Genomic DNA, 13,817 nt, shown 5'->3' with positions numbered 1-13,817 from the left:
CATCTGATCCCCCTAGCCTGCCAAGAGTAATTTCTGAGTGCAGAGCCAGGAGTAAGCCCTGAGGGCAACAAAAAATCCTGAAACTGAACCCTAGAAATGTACCTCAAGATAGAAATGACAAAGACAGCATCTAATAATAGTCCTTTGGTGTCTCTGCCAATGAGCCGGTGCCCCTTAGTACCATCTTGTTTGACCTAAGCTGACACTTCATTTCAGTACCCAGTGCCAGCACATGCTCAGGTAGGCCAGCAGGTGCTCAGAAAATGCTTCAGAAAGGGAGTGGAGCAAGATGCCACTTTGCTCTCCCCCAGTGCTTCTCTACATGCTGTGCCCTGGCATGATCCCCGGGCACAGACTAGAAATCGAAGGAACTTGGCTAATGTGTGTTTCATCACTGGATTGGGGACTGATGTGACCCAAACTGTCACAACCTGGGCAACATGACGCATGAAGCGAAGGGATGAAAGAATTCACTAATTCTGCCCTTTGTAAGGCAGGACACCAATGAACCGTTCTTGGTTTCCTAAATATCATCTGTACTTGAGTTGGTCCTGGGAATGCTGGCAAAACTCAAGGATTGTACCTTGACCACAAGCCAGAGACTCCAGTGAACCTAGGAATCTTCTAGAAAGGTATTAGAGTTAATAACCTTTTAAATCAAGGCTTATCTTCAAACCCCATTTCTGTAACCAAGGTTTGGATAAAGTTTCATCCAAAAATCAAATGTGAACTTGCCAAGAAACCAGTAGCTTAGAATTCCATTTCTTTGGGGGCATCAAATAACATTTTCCAAATAAGCAAACATGTATATATTTATTGATTTAGAAAATTAATACATAGTGATCTCCAGGGTATTTGCATTTCACATGTAAATATGTCCGATTGGACAGGAACTTTTTATCTTGGCTGATTTTAGATAAAATCATAGAACTCTTGTTTATCTAACTCAAGAATAATATACGTCAAGGTGTTTAAATAAAATAAAATAAAAGGAAACAAGCTAAATGTGGAAGGGGGGTTGTAAGGACTAATAAGGTGTGATGTCTATGTACAAAGGGGCATTATTTAGTCACAGAATGAATAATATTATGATGTCTTAGACAATAAGAATATGCCTGAGGCATTACTATAAGTGAAATAAGACAAATACCCTTAGGATCTGACTTATTAATAGAACAACAACAAAAAAAAGTCCAGCTCATAGATAAAAAGAGCAGACAGAAGTGTTACAGCGCTTTTAGAATTTGTCCAGCAGGCCTCTGGTCCACCAAAAGGCCCCCCTACTAAAAAAATGCAGATAGATGGCTACCAAAGATGGGGTGTGTGTGAAATGGATGAAGGGAGTAAGGTGTATAAATTTCTGGTTATAAGTTAAATCGCAAGGATGTAGAGCATGGCGACAATAGTTAATTTTGCATTGCTATAAAAAAAGAATAATATACGTTCTTGCCTTTTTATTTTTCCGTTTATTTTCCCATCTATTTCTTTCATTCTTTTTCTTTCCTTTCTCTCTTTCTTCTTTTCTATTCTGTTTTGTTTGGGGGCCACATCCAAGCAATGCCTTACTCTTGGTTCTGTGCTCAGAATCACTCCTGACAGGCTCAGAGGACCACATAGGCTACCCAGAAAATTGAACCCAGGTCTGCCTGAATGAAAGGCAAACACCATACCCCTGTTTGCTATCTCTCCACTTCCCCCACCCCCCTTTTTTATTGAGATCCAAATCAACTTTATACCTTTGGGAGCGTGAGATACATTTGGAACCCTTGGGAAAAATGCATCAATTTCTTTTTAGTTGGCTGAAGAGGGTTTCTATATTAGTGATCCCAAAGAAAGAGATAGAAATGAGGAAGAGTTCTTACTCCCTTTTATACCTTCTCTTGGAGTAGGATGGAATCCTAACTGTTTAATTGTCTTAATATATTATTATTACTAATTTTATTATTATTATTATTATCATTATCATCAGTGTTTTACTACTACTGTGAGAACTTGCAGGTTATTGTTGCAAATTGTCCTCACTGAGTATCTTCTAAGGGATCTAGAAGACAAAGTGCATGATGAAGCAGTTACTAGTTCAAGTGGTAAAAAAAATTGTGATGGAAGGAGACACCCATAGTTGCTCTGACCTGCTGATAATGGATGCTGTGCAGAGAAAGCTCAGGTGTAGTGACAACTGTAACTTTATTATAGTCCTAAAATTATTTGTCTATTTATCTACCTCCCTGAATTCTTCTGGTGAATCTCCAGTTCCTTCGTCTGTAGGTTGGAAACTAACAGGGTTAACAGGTACACACTAATGTGTTTAATCATTCTCCTTTAACCCGCTGAACTGCAAAATAAATGCCAGTTGTCTCAATAAATTTCCAGCTGTTACAAATGCCAGTTGTTGTCCCTATTCCTCTCCCTGAAATAAAATAACTTAGCTGTTTCTCCCAATTCTCGGCCTGGTTAATTCCTGCTCGCCTTAGGCTGTCCACTCAGAAGTCGTCTTTAGTATCAGAGAGTGGACTACCGACTCGGTGTCACTCCAATCTTCCAATCTTCTTGGAAAATGAATCCTTAAAATAATTCATTTTACCTTTTAGCAATAAATATTATAAATAGATATTATAAATATGTATTATAAACATTATGCTCATATACATTATATTCTATAATAGAATTTATTTATTTATATTATATAGTACATAAATATAATGGTTATATAATGTTATTACACGTTAGATATTATATAAATATAATATTTATATTTATTTTATAATTATATTTTGTAATATATAATATAATAAATATATAAGAGAATGGGCAATGTAAAACTGGTTTGCAGCAATATCTATAGAATTTAAAAATATAAAATAGGAGCTCAAGTAATAGCACAATGGTTAGGGTGTTTGCCTTGCATCAATCCCCAAGCATTCATTTCCAGCATCCTATTTGGTCCCCAAACCTACCAGGAGTAATTTCTAGGTTTAGAGTCAGAAGTAACCCCTGAGCACCGCCGAATGTAACCCCAAAACAAACAAAATAGTATAAAACATATAAGGGGATTGTGTTAAGGAAAGTAAAATTCTGGTGTTTTTTTTTTTGGGGGGGGGACTGAAAGTGAGGCGCAGAAGAGGGAGAGCACTTCAAGCTCGGTGCCTCAGGGCTAACTTGGGCTCTGCATCAGGGCTCATTTATGATGATACTCAGGAAACCATATTTGGCACAGGGAGTCAAAGTTTGGTCAAATAAGTGAAACTCTCCTGTACTATCTCTCCAAATCAAAACAACTTGACTATACCCAGAGATGGTCAGGACATCCCTATTGCTTCTGCTCAGGGATCACTCCTGGCTGGAGATTAGGAGCCCATGGGTGGTGCATAGGAATCAAAACCTAGGTCAGCTACATGCATGGCAAGCATCCTTACCCACCTGTCCTATCTATTCAGCCCCCAAACAAGTTTCATTTTAAATAGAAACCTAGAGAACTATAACAAAAATTCAAATTAGAAGTTCTGAAATAGAAATAAAAGAAAACGAAGTTGGGTCCTAGTGATGTGTTTCAGTGGGAGGAGAAAAAAAGAAAATAATGAGAGAAATAAAAGATATAGAAATAAGAGTAAAAAAACGAATGTGAAGCAGAAGAAAACCTATCTCTCCAGGAATCTGCAAGGAGGAGAAGTAGAAAAGTGTCTACTTTTGATTCTGCTTTCTGCAGCTATGAGTAATAGCTAACCACAAAAGAAGGGTCACTCTGGGCCTATTTATTCTTGGTGTTGCAAAGTAAATGGATCCCCACCCCACCTCACAGGCTCCACACAATGTCCTGAGGTGGCCCCATGAGACGAGCTAGTATGAATGGTCTCCCCTTTCTCCTCCTAACCTTTCTGGACATATCAAACTCTCCCTCATGGACACATACACACATGCAGGTTTGTGTTTGTTTGTTTTGTTCTTGTGTGTTATGACCCCAATAGGATCTCATTACACTCAACTTCTTCAGCTTGTAAAAATTCCAAGTTACTTGACAGAACTGCCTTCTTCCTCTGTTTCTTTCTGTTTTTCTTGGTTTTTTTTTTTTCACAGTTACATAATCCCTGTGGAGTGAATCTCCATTTCCTTATAAAATGCTGGATGCTTCTTCTGTGTCCAATATTCCAGAAAAGCCCTCTTCACATCAACTCCATCTCATAAATGGGGATTGTTTTTGCTGTGGTCTGGATTCCCCCAGGGGGTAAAGATTGTTGGGTTGCAAGGTATAAATATTTCCAGTGTTTTGAGATGCTGTTTCATGAGTGACAACAAACTTTCTCCTTTAACACTCTGCAGCAAAAGATGCTGGTGAAAATCCCAATTGTTTCTTTACCGCCCCAGTAGCACATCAATACTCTTTTTTTCCTGGCCAGTTTGACCTAGTATTAAAGTGACAGTTCATGACTCATTGCTGGCTCCATTTGTCCCGACTTTTTCCTGCCCCTTCCAAAATCTTTGCTAGTATTAAGTACCTGATGCTAGGCTTCTAGAATTATCTCTTTCTGTTCTTTTCCTCAATTTTCCACTTAGGCAACACATCTTATTCTTGAAAGATCTCTGGAGTGATTGTTAAAATCTGCCCCAGATAGAACTCACATAATTAATTCATCTCACAGGTGTCTCTAATAGGTCACTGTCTTCTATTTCCCTCTATTTCCAATTGTCACCCTCTCTCTGACTAACCACTTTATATTCTCTTCCCATCCCATGCTATTTTTCTGGGTGACTTGAAATGTACCAGGACCCTTGGATGCTTCCAAAGACAATGTCTGTTCTTCCCACCCACACACTAGTTTTTCTTTGATTATTTGGATCTATATTTTAATCCCCTTTGAAATATTAGGGTTTGTTAGACAATGTATGCAGGGCCCGAGAGATAGGCACAGATGGGTGTTTGCTTTGCAAGCAGCCGATCCAGGACCAAAGGTGGTTGGTTCGAATCCCGGTGTACCCCATTTGGTCCCCCTGTGCCTTGCAGGAGCTATTTCTGAGCAGATAGCCAGGAGTAACCCCCTGAGCACCTGCCGGGTGTGGCCCCAAAAACCCAAAACCAAAACAAAACAAAACAAAAAAAGGGCCCTCGAGAGATAGCACAGTGTGTGTGTTTGCTTTGCAAGCAGCCGATCCAGGACCAAAGGTGGTTGGTTCGAATCCGGTGTCCCCATATGGTCCCCCCGTGCCTGCCAGGAGCTATTTCTGAGCAGATAGCCAGGAGTAACCCTGAGCACTGCTGGGTGTGGCCCAAAAACAAAAAAAACTAAAACAAACAAAAAACAAAAAACAAAACAAAAAAACAAGACAATGTAAGCAGACCATTATAGAAATTCTATTTGAAAACTAAGCTACATATTTATTATGAGTTGGGGATACCACATTTTTTTTTATTGAAGTCCTTTCTGAAAATCATTTCAGGCCAGAAAATGTTATAGTCTGATTTGCTCAGATCTTTACATATATTTTAATAGTATTTTAGGGTTTTCCTGTTGACTTTGGACTTTAATTTTTTTTTATTTAGGAGCCAAAGTTATAGTACAGTGGGTAGGGTGTTTGCCTTGCATGTGGCACAATCTGGGTTCAATAATGCCACTTCATATGGTACCTAGAGCACTGACGACTATGGTTGAAATTTTTCAAAATCCTCTTTTTAGTATCTCTATTATTTCTATATATATTATCTTTAGTTATAGTAGAACCTTCCCCATTTCATTTAGGTACTTTTTGCTTAAAGAAAAATGTTATCTTTTTGTATTTATCCTATGTACTACTCATCTTAAAAATTAATCTAGTACTTTCTTATTAGAGCCTCATGATTTCTAGGTCTTTACTTAGAAGACTTAGCAGCCTAATTTTTATATGACCATAATAACTCATTCCAAATAGGTCTTGAGGTTTTTTTTTTTTGGTAGGGGGCGCAATACCCAAATGATGTCTAATGGTTACTCTTGACTATGCACTCAGGTAATCCCTTGGTGGAGTTCGGGGGACAATATGGGATGCCTGGGATAGAACCCTGAGTTGGCAGCGCACAGGCAAATGCTATTCCCATTGTGCTGCTCCAGTCCTTCATTTTAAGTGTATTGGGAATAGTCTGTTAGAGTGATGGTTGTGGTTGGTTTAGGGACTACCTGCAGCAGGACACCCAGAATTTTAGTCCCTTCTTAGGAATTTTTATTTGTGAAGTGATTGCTATCAAAATCCTTCCCAGAGGTATAAATGTTTTCTGTGGGTTCTATTATTTGTGGATCTAAGAGATGACAGTGTTTTCTGAGGTGTTTTTTGGTAGGGTAGGGGTTTTCCCCAAGCAATGCTCATAAGGCAGTGTCTTTCAACCTTTTTGTGCAAAGGCACACTTTTTTCATGGAAAAAAAAAATATCACGAGGCACACCACCATTAGAAAATGTTGAAAAAAATTTAACTCTGTGCCTATATTGACTATATATAAAGTAATTTTCTTGAATAGGAATCAAATAAACACAAATATTATTTTATAATTACTTTATTATGAAATAGTAAAGTATTTTGTAATTGTTCATATTTCTGTTTACTTACTCAGTGCGAAACCTGGGCCTGTTTGGCTGAACACAAAGCTGATATTCTGGCAGGAATCGAAGAAAGACACACACCCAGTTCTTTGTTAACAGCTCTCAGTCCCTTTCTGTCTTTCATTTTTATAGTCCGTAACATGTGCTCCAGCTCACAAATAGACAAATCATATCAAAGCTGCATGTTATGGATGAAATTGGAATTTTTCCCATGGCACACCAGACAATATCTCATGGCACACTAGTATGCTGCAGCACAGTGATTGAAAAACTTTGCTCTAGGTGCTCGGGGCCCGTGCTTGGAAATTCTTGGTCAGTGTGTGGGTTCACAGATTGTGGTACTACTGCACCCAGCAATGCTCAGGGCCCATCTGCTCACTTCTGGCAGTGACCAGAGAGCAATATAGTGTGAGAGATTGAACCATAGTCCCTGCAATGCTCCATGTCTCTGTACAGAGATTTTCTGACACACCATCTCCGCATTTTTCTGTCACAGAAATCACATTGTGTGGTGTTGTTTTTTGGATTTGTTGTTGTTGTTGTTGTTGTTATTTTGAGCCATACCTGGTGGTGCTCAGGTGTTATACCTGGCTCTATGCTCAGGAATCACTTCTGGTAGTGCTCATGGAGTCCTATGAGATGTTGGGAATCAAGTCCAGGTTGGTCACATGCAGGACAAACACCAACCCCACTGTGCTATATCACTCCAGCCCTGGAAATGAAGATTTTCTTTTTATTTATTTATTTATTTACTTATTTACTTATTTATTTATTTATTTATTATTTTTGGTTTTTGGTTCACACCCGGCAGCGTTCAGGGGCTACTCCTAGCTCTATGTTCAGAAATAGCTCCTGTTAGGCTCTGGGGACCATATGGGATGCCGGGATTCAAACCACCATCCTTCTGCATGCAAGGCAAATGCCCTACCTTCATGCTATCTCTTCTACCCAAGATTTTATTTTTTATTTATTCAATCATGTACAAAGGCTTTTGGGATCAGATGTTTATTTTTTAAATTTACTTTATTTAAAGAGCATGTATTATATATTTGATCATAACTCATTTATTTCTAGATAAGTGGGAGAAAAAGAAAAGAAAGGAAGGAAGGAAGGAAAGAAGAAAGGAAGGAAGAAAGGAAGGAAGAAAGGAAGGTAGAAGGAAGGAAGAAAGGAAGGTAGGAAGGAAGGAAGGAAGGAAGGAAGGAAGGAAGGAAGGAAGGAAGGAAGGAAGGAAGGAAGGAAGGATGGAAGGATGGAAGGAAGGAAGGATGGAAGGAAGGAAGGAAGGGGAGGAAGGAAGGAAGGATGGATGGAAGGAAGGAAGGGGAGGAAGGAAGGTGAGGAGGGAGGAAGGAAGGAAGGAAAAAAGAAGTACAGTGACAAAATATTTTGAAAATTATTCTATCCCCAATAAGGTCATTGTCAAAAGGTTTAGTAAGCTCTTGTTAGTAGTTGATTATGCTGTTACTTCTTTTGTTTCTGAATATTAGGTGGCATCTAAATTGGTATGTTCCTACAGGGATAACAGTATTAAACAAAAATGGGGTGTTGAGCAGCCACAAATGCAGCCACACAGTCCAGGAATTCCAAGCACTACGGATATGGATAATACTGCATTTTTTGTGGGGTGTATTTTGGTTTCCAGGTCTTCCGGAATTACGAGAATGCAGGGGAGAAGGGTGCCTGCAGTCACTTCAAGAAAGTACTTGTAATATTAGCCCAAATACTGACATACCAGAAGTTTTGATCAGATTGTAGTCTCTGCAGAGAGCCATAGAGGAGAGGTGAAGCAGGGCCAGGGGCAGAGTGGAAATTGTGTTCATTCTTTTAGCTTGCATTTTCATCTGTCTCCTCCAGCAGTTTGACTTCCCAGCATTTGTAATCTGGCTCTTCTACTCTCTGGCTGCTGGACACTCTCTCCAGTGGTTCCTCTCATTCTCTGGTGCCTACTGTGGACTCATAGTTTAGTCTATGCAGAACATCTTAAGATGAGGGTGCTGAGATGGGAAGGGGAAGATGTTCTCCTTCCAGTCTTGCAGCCAAGAATAACTCTGGCTTGGCTCTATTGTCTTCCTGCCAGGCCACAGGAAGGTGCTTCTGACTTACCTGGTCTTCAGCCTCAAGGGCAGGGGTGTTGGATGCCCCCTTTGATGCTGTTCCTGAACCACCTGGCAGATTGATCAGGGACCTGGCAGAGGACCCATAGAGCAATTGTTCCAGGGATTGAAAACACCATGACACCAAAAATGGGAAAGAACAGCACAAAGAGGGGCACCATTCCCCCCTGCTTAGTGACTCCTAATTGGGCTTGACTCTGGGCCATCCTCCTCCCTCTGAGAGAGCTCTGGTAAAAGGAGATAATAGCTATCAACACTGTGTTGCTTCAGAGCTATTCCTAAGCCCCAATGTTCATGCTTATCTTCTCCCTGTTGCCTCACCTACCTACCCATGGCTATTCTGGTATATCACATTACCCAGCCCTTATGCCAATTCCTCGTGCCCTATATCAGCATTGTTGGAAGGGGATAAAGTGTCTCTGATCATCAGCTTGGGATCTCTGCTATCCTGGTCACCAGTTGTGGGGGAGTGCTCTCGGTCCTGGCCTCACAGGGAGGGGAGAAGTTGACCCTTGACAGCCAACAGGGTTGACACACAGGTGTCTTCTCTGCTTCGACTTGGTGAAAGGAATCCAAAAGACTGGGCTGATAGAATAGCCGTTGTTGCTATAGCATCTCTGACCCCACATTTACTCTGTAGCTTTTCTTTTTATTTCTTTGTTTTTAAATATTTTCATGACAGCAATTATGGCAACATAGCTATGAAGCCACTATTAGGCTTCAGACAGATAAATCTAGATGTGAAGCTCAGTGCTGACATGAGTGCAGAGGTTGAAGGAGCAAGAAATCTTTGCCAGGGGAATAAAATGCCCACACACAACAAGAAATGTCTGCAAACAGCAGACTGGAAGTTCGAGGCGTTTTTATTTTTCACACAAATGGATGCAACTAGTAAAATTTTAAAGCCAATTTTCCCTGCCTGGTATAACTGGGACATTGATTAAACTCTAGATAATACTATATCTGAACCACCGAAGCAATAAAATTGAAAGCAGGGGATCCAACTTAAAAATGCTCCAGTCAAGGGGACAAGGCAAGTGGAGGTGGGAGAGTGAGTGGGGACATTGGTGGAGAGAGGTGGACACAGATGATGGAATGAGTATTGGGGAGGGGACAGGACATATTGATCCTGCCATTGTAGATACCCAGTGCTTGACTCTCCTCCCCAAATATAAAGGTAGGGCACATACCTGAAAATCTCACAAAATTTGGGGAGGTTTGGCTGACAGATTATTTTCCTCAATGGAAGTGTACATTTGCAGCCTGCCTGCAGGTTCCCGGGTACCCTATCACCGTGCCCTTTCCCAAAATTGGCATGGCCACATTTCATGGCTTTGATGGGGTGGATGAATAAATATTGGTGTCTCACCAGTCTTCATGTGCACTTCTTGTTTCATCAATAAGTCTGTGCATCTCTTTTCATGTTTTTGGCATCTTCCCTCTTCCAGTTACACTGTGCTTTGTTTTTTGCTATTTTTTCTATTGGCTGATGTATCTTTTTGTTATTATTAACTTAAAGACCAAAAATAATGTTGCTTTTATGTGTCATAAAGCTTCTCAGTCTATGGCTTACCTTTTTATCTCCTCCCTCTCTCCCTTCTTTCTTTCTTTCTTCCTTCCTTTCTTCCTTCCTTCCTCCTTTCTTCCTTCCTTCTTTTCTTCCTTCCTTCCTTCCTTCCTTCTTTCTTTCTTTCTCTTTCTTTCTTTCTTTCTTTCTTTCTTTCTTTCTTTCTTTCTTTCTTTCTTTCTTTCTTTCTTCCTTTCTTCCTTCTTTCTTTCTTTCTTTCTTTTTCTTTCTTTCTTTCTCTTTCTTTCTTTCTTTCTTTCTTTCTTTCTTCCTCCTTCCTTCCTTCCTTCCTTCTTTCCTTCCTTCCTTTCTTCCTCCTTCCTTCCTATTTCTTTTAGGGCCACACACAGTGGTGCTCAGGGCATAATCCTGTGAACTCAAGGATCACTCCTGGCTCAGGGTACCAGATGGGGTGCCAGGATTGAACTCACTTGAGCACATGCCTTTCCCCTGTACTATCATCTGACACCACCTTCTCACTTCAAAAAGATTTTTTGGAAGAGTAAAAACTCTTTTCCACATAGAGTTGACTCTTACAAGATTTGCTTTTACACCCAGCTGGTCTTTCTGCACTGTAGAAAGGAACCAAGGTTAAAAAGCTATTCAATAATAGTGTTCTAATGGTTTGCAAAGTTTTACTCATTCAATCCTTATAGAATTGATTTTGTGTTTGCTATGACGTGGTAGATTGCATTGGTTTCCTGTTATAATAATTTGTACTTGATCATGTTCAGGTAGGAAGAGCGAGAAAAATCTCTCCACTCACTGGCATCCAAGGGGAGATAGGCATGGCACATGGACGCAGCACAGACCTCTAAATATGTGCCCAGAAGCAGTATGCCCACATTGCAGGAGTGAGAAGTGTCAGTCACAGATTCCCTCACACAACCTCTAGAGATGCTTCAGAGAAATGATTGGGGACAAATGAGTATTTAGAACATTTGGAGGGGGTCTCTGGGGGAAGATTACTCATTCATTACTCCAATTGCTGGAGTTAGTTTCCTTCCTGCTTAATCATCCCTGCCCATTTCCTCTATATTGATCCCAACTGGAAAAATCATTGTCATCATAATCTTTATGCGGGCCACAAATCTCCCCAAAGGACCTAAATATAAATTCAGCCTAAGTTAATATTGCAGATAGAGGTTCTGAACCTTAGTCTATGTGAATTGCCTATTCTGGGCCAGCGATAGCACAGTAGTAGGTGCCTGCCTTGGATGTGACCAACTTGGGTTTGATTCCCAGCATTCCATATGGTCCTCAAGCCTGCCAGGAATGATTTCTGAGTGCATAGCCAGGAACAATGCCTGAGCACTGCTGGGTGTGGTCCAAAAGCCGTTAAAAAAAGTTCTTGTCCATTAAGTATGCACCCTGTATTTTGGTTTTTGTTTGTTTGTTTGTAGGCCATACCCAGTGATGCTCAGGGATTACTCCTGGCTCTTCACTCAAGAATAGCTCCTGATGGTTCTTGAAGATCCTTATGGGATGCTGGGGATCAAATCTAAGTTGGCCTTGTGCAAGGCAAAAGCCCTCTCCACTGTGTTATCACTTTATTCTCCAGTAAAGCAATTTTGGAATAGTGTAAGCAAAGACAATAGAAGAATGGATGTAAGGTAACTCTTAGGGGGAGCTTAGTTTGGTTTAGTTTTTGGGGTCTAATCACCAGTGGTCCTGAAGGCAAGTGCCACAGGACTTGAGTGTTGTTCTCCATAGTTCTTCGGAAATCATGCAGTGCCAGGGATCAACTCCTGGATGTGTCAAATTCCAGTTCTTTGAGCCATTTCACCAGCACCAAATTCTCCAACTTTTCAACCTATCTAGGCAACAGAGAAAGTGGGATGGGGGTAGGGGAAACAATGGTTAAAGATATAGTGTCACATTCATTTGTGGGATATAAAATAAATATAGTATGGTATTAATATCCAGAGACAATAAAGATGAATGCCAGGAGGACCAGTTCATGATAAGACACTTGCCACAAAGAGCTGGAGCGGCAATTTGGGTAGAGAAGGGACCACTGTGAGAGTTGGGAATGATCACTCTGGATAAGAACTGGATCCTGAAAAGAAATTAAGTGATATGCAGGATACTTCTTCAGTAGCAATATTGCAAACCACAGTGTCTAAAAAGAAGAGAGAGAGAGAGAGAGAGAGAGAGAGAAGAGAAAGGAAAAATGTCTACCACACAGGCAGACAGGGGACTTCTCCATGAAGTGGGGCAGGTATGCAATAAATTGGGGACATTGGTGGTGAAAAAATGTGCATTGGTCAAGGGTGTTGGACATTGTATGACTGAAACTCAAGCATGAACAACTTTATATCTGTGAAGGAAAGAAAAAACCAGTTCCCTGAACAACCTTGTAATCACAGGGTTTAAATAAAGTCATTTAAGAGTGGCACCAATCACAGGCTGAAAACAGATCCGGAAGTTCTCCTTGGTTTCAGGTCCAAGGCATACTCTTTCATGGGCATTTGAGCTGCTACCTGGGTTTCTGGGACTCCCATGATTCTTATGTTGTTTCTGTTGAACTTGTCAAGGACTTCTATTTTCATCTGTTCACAATATTTTAGTAGTTTTTCCATTGTCCAATCATTTGCTTTAAGGTCCTTTTCCAACTTCTTCTGCTATATGGAGTTGTTCATCTCATCTTCCAGCTCACTAATTCTGTCCTCAGCTGCTGGTACTTTGTTGGAGAGGCTTTCCGTTGAATTTTTAATTTCATCTACTGAGTTTTTCAGTCCTGTCACTTCATTTTGGAGTTTTCTGATTTCAATCTTTGTGTTCTCTTCAGCTTGATCTATTTTTTCATTGAGCTCTATGAGCATCTTCCATATTACTACTCTAAACTCCTTGTCTGAGAGGTTAACTATGTGGTTGGTACTTTCTGGGTCACCAGAGCTGCCATTTTCATTCTCTATGCATGCTGTTGTCCTGTGTGTGGTTCTTACTATGTGTTCTGTGGGGTTCATGTTCTAGAAGATGTGTGCTTTGCTCCGCTGCCATGCTATTTTTTTGCTGGGGTTGTCACTCACCGGGAATGAGGAAGCATTCACCGGTGGCTCTTTATAAAAAGTCCCCGTTAGCTCAAACAGGCAGAATTTAGTTCCCATCCTTGTGGGCAGGGACACGCCTACCTGTGAAGGGCACTTGAAAGCCTTTTTTGCTGGGGTCTTCTTGGTTGTCTCTCACCGGGAAACTATTTGAGCTACTAGCATATAAAACAAGTGTTTCCTTCATAGGGAAGTGCTTCGGTGAAGCAAGCCCAGACACCTGGCTTGTCTTATGGGGCTGAGCAAGTCCATACAAGGTCTGCCCTATGTAGATACTCTTCTGCCCAGGGAAATCACACTTCCCACCTCACTGCTCTTGGGCTTCCTACCACATGCCCTCCTTCATGGAGACAAAGAATATGTCTTTGGTTGGCCGATTTGTTTGTTTTTCTATGTCAGGGTTAAAGTAAGAATACTCCTGTTTGTTTTTTGGGGGGAGCGTGTCTCAGCATCTGAGAAACAACATAAAAGCCACCCTTTGCTCCTCTAGGTGGAGGTTGATATTGATGACTTTATTGCTTT

General features: G+C 40.7%; 1 non-coding gene across 1 annotated transcript; it reads left to right on the top strand.

Annotated features, from left to right (window-relative positions):
• Positions 1 to 1,221: 1,221 nt before the first annotated feature.
• Positions 1,222 to 1,280, top strand: LOC126009929 (U7 small nuclear RNA). Its single transcript, XR_007496092.1, has one exon. It is a non-coding gene; the product is annotated as a U7 small nuclear RNA (small nuclear RNA).
• Positions 1,281 to 13,817: the final 12,537 nt, after the last annotated feature.

The sequence above is a fragment of the Suncus etruscus genome, chromosome 5 (assembly GCF_024139225.1).
Source record: "Suncus etruscus isolate mSunEtr1 chromosome 5, mSunEtr1.pri.cur, whole genome shotgun sequence".
Taxonomy (NCBI): Eukaryota; Metazoa; Chordata; class Mammalia; order Eulipotyphla; family Soricidae; genus Suncus; species Suncus etruscus.
The sequence above is the reverse complement of the archived record's forward strand: the minus strand, read 5'-3'. Positions and strand labels throughout refer to the sequence as shown.